This window comes from Martes martes (genome assembly GCF_963455335.1).
Source record: "Martes martes genome assembly, chromosome: 2".
NCBI classification, from domain to species: Eukaryota; Metazoa; Chordata; class Mammalia; order Carnivora; family Mustelidae; genus Martes; species Martes martes.
Genome location: NC_137889.1, coordinates 122,037,182 through 122,049,194, shown reverse-complemented (window position 1 = coordinate 122,049,194; position 12,013 = coordinate 122,037,182).

Here is a 12,013-nt window from a genome sequence, read left to right as displayed (position 1 = left end):
TCTAGTTTCTGATTTCTTTTTAATGCATCCATGTTCTCTTCGTTCCCAATATTTGTTCTGCAAAATCCCCACTCTTCGTCTTTTTATTACATGAGAAAACTGCATAAAGAACATCCATCAGTAGAACTATGGAGAATTTTCCAGACAGAACAATCTAGAACAAACGCTGGCAAACTATAACCCATGGGTTAATTCTGACCCTACTTGCTTTTCTAAATAAAACTTTATTGGAACCTAAGCATACTCATTCATTTATGTACTGCCTGTGGCAGAGGTGAGCAGTCGTGACAGAGAGATGGATTACAAAGTCTAAATTTACTATCTGACTCTTAACAGAAAATATTTACTAATCTCTGGCTTAGAATAGCATTGTGTATATACCTCAGGTCCAGTAGTGAAAGGTTCTGTTGGTCTCTCGTCAGCAGGTGACTATGGTGCACAGAAAGAAAGGCAGGCTCCCCAAGGACTTCTCTAACTTACCCTTGGTGCCCCTCCTTCGATGCTGAAGCCATCTTACAGTTGCCAAGGGTTGGCTGGGATCCCTGCTGCTCACTCCCTGGCTGTCCCAAGAGTTCCTGAGAAAGACTAAACCTGTAGGCAGAATGTGGCAGTTTTTCAACCGATTTGGGAGACAATGTAGATTTTGCTAGTCTTAATTCTTTAATTTTTAAATTGTTGTGTTTTCCTGTGTTTTGGGGAAGGGAGACACGAAGAAAACTGCTTTTGCTAATCTCTGTCAGTGAGTGACAGAGTTTAAATCAAACAGACAAGAACTCCGGCTCTTTCCTGTGATGCATAGTTCCCACCTCTTACCACTGCTGGATTATCCACGCATCACAAAGTGAATGGCCTTTCTGGGAGTGTGATATTTATTCTCACAATAGGTCTAATTCTGAGTGAAAGAACTAATTGAAAAATCAGAAGAATTTTGTCTTGACGTGCCCATGTTAATGACTACATTCATCCGCTTGAATTCTGATGAACTGGGTTTTTGCTGTGGAAATTTCTTATCACAATGGCCTGACTCTAACGTGTGTCCTGCCTGTAGCTTTGATTTATGATGTGCTTCTTGTTGGTGCCCAGCTCCTTTTGAAACTGCAGAATGGAAAGAAAATGTTTTAAACAATGTCACATCCAGAAGGTGATTTCTGGGAGCTTCACATGCAGGCTTTAATCTTTCTTCCAGGTTAGCCACCCGCTTAGGCTGCTGAATAGCACTGGGGCTTCGCAGACGCATTAGGGATTCTGGACAGGTTTCACCCAGACATCCTTGTGCTCCTTGCCATTCTAATAGTGGCATTTTGTCTCTCGGTGGAATCTTCTCACATTACGTTTAGGGGAAGTGATTTGTTTCTAGGCTACAGCTTCCCAAAAGCTAGGATCACATGGGTTAATTGAAATTAATTTCCCAACATATCCTATTGGGCAGTCTATGGAGAAAGAAAGCGGATCCTGCTTATTTTTCCCCCCCTGTTCCCTTGAATTTTCCTCAAGTTTTTATTGTGCTAGTAAAGATGAAGAAAACGGGTATCAGAGTGGCAAGGAAAAGAGTTACAAAAAGGGAAAGTGGATTGCAGGACAGTGGTGTGTGTGTGTGTGTGTGTGTCATTTTTAACCATGAGCAAGATAAAGAAAGCTATGCCAAAATTCACTAAGGTTTTAGGACTGTGAGCTGAGAATTTAGGTATCATGTACTTTTAGTCTCTGCCATACCACATACACATGGAGTTAAGGTGTAAACCGGGGAAGGTGTTTGAGAAACATTTAGACTGGGGCTCCTGGGTGGCTCAGTGAGTTAAGCATCTGCCTTTGGCTCAGGACATGATCCCAGAGTCCTGGGGATCAAGGCCCAGATCAAGCTCCCTGCTCAGTGGGGAGCCTGCTTCTCCCTCACTTTCTACCTCTTCCTTCTGCTCATGCTCTCTCTCCTGTCTCTCAAATAAAGAAACACATCTTAAAAAAAAAAAAAAAAAAAAAAAAGGAAAACATACAGGCTTCCATGGAAGTTTTCCCTCCTTTTTTAAGAGAAAAATCAACACATTTTACTCCCTTCTTCCCTTCCTCTCTCTCTCTCTCTCTCTCTCTCTGTATAGGATTATGACTTAAACATCTAAACTCTTTGTGGAGGTTTCCTCACCCTTCTTGGCCAGAACAAGAAACTGCTTGGCAGTAAGAGTATGGAAAGAAAGATTCACTTCATAAAATCTGAGTCAGAAAACATTTATCATCATTGGCACAATGGATAGTTTGGGATTATGTTAGGGATCATCTACTATTTTAAGATATGTGTACTTTTTTGATGAAAAGTTTAAGGTTATGTTCTCCCTCTCTTCCCTCTTCCTTCCATCCTCCTCCCATCTTTCCTTTTTCCTTCCCTTCCCTTCCCTTCCTTTTCTTTCCTTTCCTTTCCTTTTTCTCCCTCCCTCCCTTCCCCTTCCTTCCTTCCTTCCCACCCTCCCTCCCTCCTTTTTTTCCTTCCTTTCTTTCTAACGTCTATCCCAATTAAAAAATTAAATTAACCATAGACTTGAAAATAAGAATGTAGATTTGTAGGAAGATTTCTATGACATAAATAGTAATTCACCTTCGGTTAGAAAGTCAAACCCAAATGAGAAAGGAAGGAAAGAATGGATGAGCTATTACTTAAGATGTGCTTTACCCAGCGAAAATGTCAGAAAATGAGATCCAAATGCTGAGCTCCTCCTGCATTTCACCATCTACCCTGGGTATTATTTTTGTTTGTTTGCTTGTATTAATGTTCAGAGAATATAATCACAGAAAAAATGTAATGGGATCCTAAGAGAACTATCATTAATGCTATAGCTAAACTTGCAAAATAATTTGATTATGGTTTATTGACATAAATTCATCATTCAATAATCACTGAGTGCCTATTCTGTGCCAAGTATGAAGCTACATAATGAGGATAGAAATTTGAACAAAATGGCCCACCCGTCCTTTATCCTCAATAGACTTCAACTCTTCTTCTGTGATACTGGTGAATTAATCAGAAGACCAAAAGAACAAACTATCTCAGTTCTCAAAGTCATTATATCATTCTGATGCGGCAATAATAATACAATAATTCCAGCAATTAGACAGTATTCTCCATGAAGTCAACTCAGTTTTTCACAAGGTATTATAATAGATCTAGATGTGGAGAAAAGTGGAATAATTAACATGGTATGGCACTTGAATTTTTATTATATGCTGCAGAATTATCTGAGTGTTAAGTGCAAAATGGAAGCAGGTATCACAAGTATGTAAAGGAAGATTAGTGTAAGAGAAAGGTAATGGACTGATTGAGTTTAGGGGTTTGTGTAATTCTGTTATCCTAAGAATCCACCCTTCTGCTTGACTGCAGGCTGTCACGCGAGGAAGTGAGAAACACAGGTCCAAATCCAAGACTTAACTCAACCATTTACTAGCTAGGGGACTTTGGATGTACAATGTAACATTATTTTGAATCTGAGTTTTCAGATTTTTAAAAAAATAGCCACAATAATACTTACTAAACCACAGGAATAATGACATGAGATCCAGCAAGTGAAAACACTGTAAACCTTAAAATTGAAAAGATTGTTAATATTAATAAACAACCAGTTTGAGGATATTATATATGTGAACACATCTTTCTGTTTTTGTGGAGTTGTTTACAATGCAGAAATGTCCCTCTTTAATCTTTTTTTTCTGTTTTCCCCTTCCCTCTAATGTTCAATTTTCTTAATTGATATCTGTTAACTTCTCCATTTCTCTTCATTATATTTGTAAGTCAACATTTGATATTAATCGTGACTGATAGAGCTGATCACAGGGTTAATAATGAAAGTAAAATCGTAACTTGATGTGAATTTTGGTGTGGTAGAGATCTCAAATCATGGAAGCTTCATATGTATTTCTTCCTATTTTCCCATATCTGAGTCTAATTAAAACAGCATTTCTATACGCATTATTTTTTGTTTTTAAAAAATGTATTGGTATTGTAATATGATGCTTTTCATCAGTTTTTGTTATAGAAATAGAGTATTTTCCAAATATTTTGGAAATTTGAAGGGTTAAATTAGCTTACTTGCCTAAACTGGGAACCAACCTCTACTCTCTCAGAATTTTGCTTACTTTTATTACAGCATTTAGTACACTTGTTTTGTAAGTTGAATGTTCATTTTCTCTCTTCTTTACTTTAAAACTTATCCAGGATAGGAATTAAGTTCCCATCCTATCTATATCACCAGCACCAATCCTGATGCTTAACAATTATGCTCATAAATGTTTGCACAGTAAATTATTTGCATCAAAAATATAACATTTATCGGTATGTAGCTTTTCAATGATTTTTTTTAAAAGTATTTTTATAAATAGAGGACCTTCTATGGTTATTGTATATTTGTGGATGTTCACATACGATAATCAGATTAGATTTATCAATGGCCCTTGAATTCTTATTGTGTCTACTAGAAGCCGTAGGGATTTACAGTGATACATTCATAATATCAACATGAGTCAACTTTGTTAGCAATCTTGAGCATTTGTGTAGATCATTTTAGTACCATGGTAGAAATGCCATATAATAAACTTTGGTTGTATGACCATTTTAAAATAAAATCTATAAAAATCCTAGACTGTAAACTCGATTAAATGATATAAACGTTTATTTGAATAGGGTGCCTGGGTGTCTCAGTCATTTAAGCATCTGACTCTTGATTTCAGCTTGGGTCATGATTTCAGGGTCATGAGATCGAGCCTTGTGGTGGGCTCCATGCTCAGTGAAGAGTCTGCTGGAGGTGCTCTCTCTTCCCCTTTCCCTTTGCCCCTCCTTCCCTCTCTCTCTCTAAAATAAATAAAATAAATTTTTTTTTAAATTTTAAGTTTATTTGAATACATAAAAAATCCCAAAATGTATCATGAGAAATAAATCCTCTATGTTGTATAGATACTAATTATTTAAGGTATTTTATAATATAATACAATCCAAAGCAACATTTTAACATGATTTTGCTGAGGGTTGTCTTTACAAAATTATTTAAAAGTTTATCTGAAATAATAAATGAGTAAACATAACCAAAAAAATTAACTGTGTAATAAGGTGGTGGGTGGGACTGCACTAATAGACAGTAAAACATATAATATCTAAAAAAATCACTAGAATAGATTAGTACTATTTTAAAAAACAAATTGAAAAAATATCATTATAGAGCACTGCTATAAAAACAAACAGAAAATAAAATAAAACATACCACCAAGTCCTGAAATTGACACAACTAGGGCAGCATATAATAATGCTTATGTTAGTACATAATAAAATATGCTTCAAATTAATGGGAAAGTTGTGTATTACTCAGGACCAAGTCTTTTTTTCATAAAACTTACAATAAGCATAATGGAAAACTAGTAAAAATGATTATTGAATATATGATAATGAAGAATTAATGGCTTTAAATATAGGAGCTTTATCAGTCAGTAAGAAAAAGATAGATGTATTAACAGATGAATAGGTAAAGGCATCACAGGAATTTCTAACAGAAGAAATACCAAGATGCCATAGACTCATAGAAAAATGTCAACTATACTAATATCCAATATATAAAAAGTAAATAAATTGTTATTTTATATATCCTAAGGTTAATGACAATTGTTTTAAATTAATCAATTATGGAGCATCTGACTCTTGATTTCAGCTCAGGTCATGATCGGAATTGAGCCCCATGTGGGGCTCCCTGTTCAGTGGGGAGTCAGCTTCACCCTATGCCTTTCTGCCACTTCTTGCTCTCTCTCTCTCTCAAATAAGTAAATAAATAAAAATCTAAAAAAATACAAAAATGAAATAAATCAATTTTTAGTTACCTTACATATATGTGGAGAGTATGTTTACTGAGTATCTAAATATCATGGGAAAATTTAACTCTACCATTTCTTGCAACTCACAAACAAAAATAACAAACAAAAATAATTTTAAAATGTAGTGTCAATGCTAATAAAGGGGGAAAAAAGGAAAGGAAATGCCTAAATTGAATTGGAACAAGGGTATATGGTTTCTTGTTTTCTGGAGAGAAAATCAGCAGTATTTACCAAAATCCCCAGGAGTAAGCATGCCATTACCCTCCCAAAGTTACATTCCAAGGAATCTTCCTTAAGGAACTAATTGAGAAGGAAGGCAAATATTTATCTAACAAGATATTTTACAGAACATTGTTTATAATGGAGAAAGAGAGAATTTAGTTAAACGACTCTCCACAGAGGTATTAAACAAATGATGATAAAGTCTCCAATGGAAACCATACATACACTTATAATCACATCATAAAAGAACATTTAATGACATGATTAGGTCTATGTGTATGTCTGTGTATGATAAGATATATGTATGAAGCAGTATGTATGATATAATACAATTTTTGCAAGAGGCTTCATTACGTTGGGAAAAAAGTAAGTATAATATACATTTGGAGATGGCTCTTTTCATCATTGACCTTGATGCTATAGTCAAAATGGCTGTTAAGCACAGATGCTCTGTCTTACCCATGTACTTTTCAGTCATTCCTTGAACCATAGAACCTAATCTGTCTCTACACATTCTCCTCCTTGGTGATGAAGTAAGCACGTCTCTAGGAAACCAGGACTCACATGGGTTAATCTCTTAGGCATGACCATCACTCCCATACACTTGTTTTGACTTAGTTTTTTAAAATGTTTTGGAGAAACTTGAATTTCTTCAGAAATCACCTGGAGAGACAACAAAATTAAGTAGTTTAGACATTAACTGAAATTTGTTTAAATTTTTGCTCATCATTACTCAAATGAGAGTAATAAGGCCCAAAGGCATGAGGCATAGAACAAAAAAACATTTGAGAAGGTGATAAAGTAAGAAAAATGAAAAAAAATAATACAACATCTTTGCTTTACTTCTATAAAATTTTGTCTCGATGTCAACAAACTGTGACAAGATATAATTTTGGTAAAGTTTCCAAGTTTACTATTCTTTTGGTCATTCATGAAATCCAGGGCTCTATTTAGTGGGTATCATTTCATAAATGAGCGTCATAATTTTTACAGTTCATTATTTGGCATGGTGCATTGCCTTTAGTGACTTGGCTGAAGAATGTAATATATCGGGTAGTTTCCGTTTGAAATCACTCAGATTATTTTAGTATAGCCAAAACAGATGTTTTTTCTCTAACATTTGTATCCTCTAGATCTCACATTGACTACAAAAAGTAAAATACTGTACTTCTCCAATAGTGGACATCTACCTGCCCATTCTTAGAGGCACCAGCCTGGCTCAGTTGGTAGAATATGCAACTCTTGATCTTGGAGTTGTAGTTTCCAGTCTCACATAGGATATAGAGACTATTGAAAAATGAAATCTTTAAAAAAAGTTAACATGCTCAGTTCCATGAAAATTAGGGCACTTTGTGGAGGGAGATGCTGGTACATCTATCTCCTTGATGAAAACCATCAATTCACTCTGAATCAGAAAAAAAAAAAAAATCTCTCCATTTAATTAGTAATTGCTCTGGATTTTTCTTCATTGATCTGTATATGGAAAATGCTCTCACTGAGCTAATCTAATGCCAAGTCTGTGATGTAAGAGGCTTTTATTGCTTTGACTTTGTAGTCATACGAGGAAAGAACAGCTACTTCTGAAACCTGAAGGAGGAGCATGTAAGCTTCCATAAACACAGATGATGTTCCTGATAAAATGGAAATGTGCTTAGTCTGAAGGCAGGTAATGATGGCGGCACATATGTAGTCAGGCGGCACTGAATCACATAGCTTTCTCTTTTTAAAAACTGTCTTCCCATCCAAAGGCCGAGAGGCTGCACAAAATTTATAAAACATCTACTGTGTGCCAGGAACACTGGACAAGGAACTGACAATGTAGACGTGAAGGAGAAGATCCCTGTTCAAAAGAAGCTCTTATAAAGCTGGAGAGATAAAATAAGTAATTTTGATACTGAGATTTCTTTATTCATTATAGATATGAAAACAGAAGAAATACTTCTACCTGGGAAGGGCTTGAGACATCTCCACTAAGGTGCTGAAGAAATTGGGGGAAGGGAATGGAAAGAACCGGCATTTCAGGCTACGGGAATCACATGAGCAAAACCACCAGTGAAAAGTTCTACCTGGTAGAAAGTAAACGCTCTGCAAGACTCACCCAGAGTAAATAACAATGAAACCAAAGACAATCCTAGAGTTGCCAGAGGTGTCTGAAAAGCCAACATTTAATCTTCCTTGTTATGAATCGGCTGTATTTGCTTGCTTCTGTTGCTGAGTTCCCCCTGAGGGATGGAAAGTCTTTCATGCATGTCAAAAGTTTTTTTTCCAGGTTTCTATTCCCCCCACTTTAGTACTGCATTTCTGGGGATGGTTGCTGGTTTAAGTCGTCTTTCCTGCTCAATGGTGTTTTCTCTCCTATCTTCGCTCGAGGTTGTGCCAACTACAGTTCTGCTGCTTCTTAATTATATTCTTAATCTCTACAGGCTTACAACAGAAAGTCTTTGGCTCTGGCCTGCAAGAAGAGAGAATGTAAGAGCAGCAAATAATACACAAAATGAAACCATTCATAATTGTTTAAAAATGGGAAAGCTAGCAGCTGCTCAATTCCAATTATTTCTGTTATCTGCAGAATTTCTTACTGAAGGCAAGAATAATCACTGTACTCAGCAGCTTGGGAAATCCACTCATATAAAACACAGGCTCCATAAAACTGCAAAATTACAGGAAGTTTAGATGTACTTGAATACAGGGGAAAAATGAGACTGGGGAAAAACTGTGTCTGAGGTTGCCTTAAAACAGTAATATGTCCAGAGGGCTTTTCGTATTCACAGATATTCGTTCATCCCTGCATTGTGTTACTGAAGATTTTATTAGCCCCACTTCATAGATGAGGAAACTAAAGCACTCAGCATGTTCAAATTCATATAGCAATTCAGCAGCTGAAATCAAGAACAGAATTCTGATTTTCCAGTTCCCAGGCTCATGATTTATTCCCCTGTGTCACAGCTCTTGTTTTTCCCACACTGTGACCTACCAGATGGCAGCCACAGCTGAAGTCAATGTCTGAATATTCTCGTCTTATGACTCTTTACTTACATAAATGTAATGAGATATTGCCATTTCCCCTATTAATATGGCTGCTGTCTCTGTTGGGAACATCTCCCTTTATACTTTTCTGTAAGATATAGTGTCTTATAATCCTGGACTTTCAGATGATGGGACACTCTCTTGAAAATTTATTTTTCAATTTTTAATGACAGATGTTTATTACCACTGTTTTCCTTTTATGGGCTAGCCTCCATGCATCTATGTCAAAGAGTTTGTTTGTTTCAGTAAATATAAGAGGATTTCTATTCAGCTTTTTCAAATACTTCACTTACTTTGTGGAATTGGACTGTGTGTTTTGTTCCTATGCTTCTCCTTTCCATCCACCTAACCTTTATCCACCCATCTCTACATCCCTCTATCCCTTCCTTTAGCCAAATAATCTCTCCAAAGTGCTTACCAAGTGCAAGGCACTGTTGTGGATGCTATGAAGAAAATAAAGACTCAGCAACCAAACTCTTTATTCCATAAGCTTAGAACACTCCTTTATTAAATTATTCACCACAATTTTTTGGTGAGCAGCTGGTACCTAAGTCCCATGCTAGATAATAGAGAACTAAATAAATACCGCCTTTCTCAATCATAGGCTTTATGAATGAGTGAGGAGCTATTGTATTATTGCTAAGTTAAAATAAGAAGAGTATTGGGCGACTACCTGGGAGCAACACCTCCTATGGAGACAAAAAGGTACCTGATACCTCAAACATGACTAGGAGTCAGCCAGGTAGAGGAAGAAAAGAGTATTCTAGGAAGACGAAACATAAAGGTCCTGAAGAGAAAAAAAAGCTTATCACATTTGGAATCACAACAAAGTTTAATAAGACTGTTTTGGAAGTGTGAAGAAGGGGACTGGTGAGAAACAGGCTTCCAGTAGAGAAGTGTGGAATGAATGGAAGCCCCTTGTAGTACAGATTACAAAAGATAGTAGAACTTTTAAAATGTCCTTGGGTGTTTGTTTTTAAAACCTTCTCCATCTCCTTGGTAGAGAAAAGATTAGACCAGCAGTTCTCCAAATATTCTCAGGACCAGCAGAATGAGTATTTCCTGGGAACCTTTAAAAATACAAATTGTTGGACTCTACCCCAGAGCTACAGAATCAAAAACTATGGAGATGGGGACTCACCATACATGGTTTCACAATGTTTTCAGGTGATTCCACCTGAACTTGTGCACTCAAATTAGAGAACCACTAGATTAAAGTGGAACAAGATTGGGGGAAGAGAGATTGTTTAAAAGATTGGCACAATAACCTATGTAAGGTTACACAAACAATTACAATGTGAGCTAGAAGATTCAGGTGTCGTGGCAGAGGCACAGACCAACTGCCACATTTATTCAGGAGAACAGGTCAGGCTATAAGATAGCCTTTTTAGGGGAAAGGTCATTTGAGCGAAACCTATGGGCTTTAACTCTTAATTTACTATTCTATGTATTACTTTTTTTTTTTTTCTAACTGTATTTCTGTTCATAGTTTTGAAAAAAAAATTGTCACACTACTAGTTTTATATAGTGACTATGGAGCGATCCATTTTATTAGCTAATAATTTCTCACAAGTATCGTATCACAAAATAGTTTAGAATTAATTGATTCGAATACTTGCATGCAATATTGATAAAATTCCCCCAATAAAAAGAAATACTTCCTGGGCCATTTTTAATACTGGACTTTTTTTTTTTAATTCTTCATATATAATCTAAAAATGATTTTTTAGCTTATAAAATTACATACACATAAACATACACATAAGTATGTGTGTGTATATGTATATATAATATTCTTTAGAATTTGCTGTATATTTATATATGTTTGCTAGAGAAATTAACTGCAACATAACTTGAACATAAAATTGTGTCTGTTTTCTTTTTTCCTCCCTCCAACTCTCCTTTCCTTCTCTCATTCTTTCTGTCTCTTTGAGCTGTGACCAATTAGATCATAAACCCTTAAGGAGAAGCTAGTTTCTTTTAACCATGTAGGCCAGAATTGGTGCAAAATCATAATTAAAATTGCATGCTATTCTTTTTGTCTATAGTCAAATGGAAACTTTGCAAAGTTTGCTTTTCTTCATGTTCACATATTTTCTAGCTGGTCTGCCAAAATAGAAACTACTTTTTTGTTTTTTATTCCATCGACTTAGCACTTATTTTAACAAACATTTCTGACATTTTTTAATGCCTCGTTATACTTGATTTGTTATAAGTAGCATTTGCAATATTTAACTCTAGAAATAGTGATACTAAGGTTTCGGCAGTCCAAGTCAAAAAAAGCCCTGGAACTTAATTTTTGTATATGTATCATGTGTATGTATTTAATTTTCTTTCAGTGTGAATGTTCTTGTATAAAATAAGGTCAGTGTAAAATGTTCAGAAAAATCCTGTAAGGATTAATCGTAAGAAAGCTGAACAAAGAATGAACTTTGCCAAGTCTTTTAAAAAGCCAGCTGTATGCATCTGCTTGTTAGCATGTAGCATTATTCTAAGCTGGGAATTGTGTACACTTCACAGTATACATGGGCCATTTGTCCTGGGAACATATTTTCTGATTGCCAAAACTAAACAGAGTTCGCCAGTTCCCGTGAGAGGAACATGATGGTCCTGAAACAAAAGGCGAAAAACTGAAAATAGAGGACAATTCTCATTGTTAGGGTGGGAAACGAACTGGAAACAGAAGAAAAAAATATGAATTGAATCAGTTAAACTACTTTCAAACCTTTTTTTCCCCCCAAAACCTTTGAATTTAATGATTATTAATAATGACAAAATATTATAGGGTACTATTTCTATTTTAGCAAAACCATGTTAAATAACATGTTTAGGGCATTTTAAAAATGGTGTATGACATTCAATGATATAGCATACCAGACTATGTTGTCAATAAAAATCTTATTATTCAGTTTAAAACTTAAATTAAAAC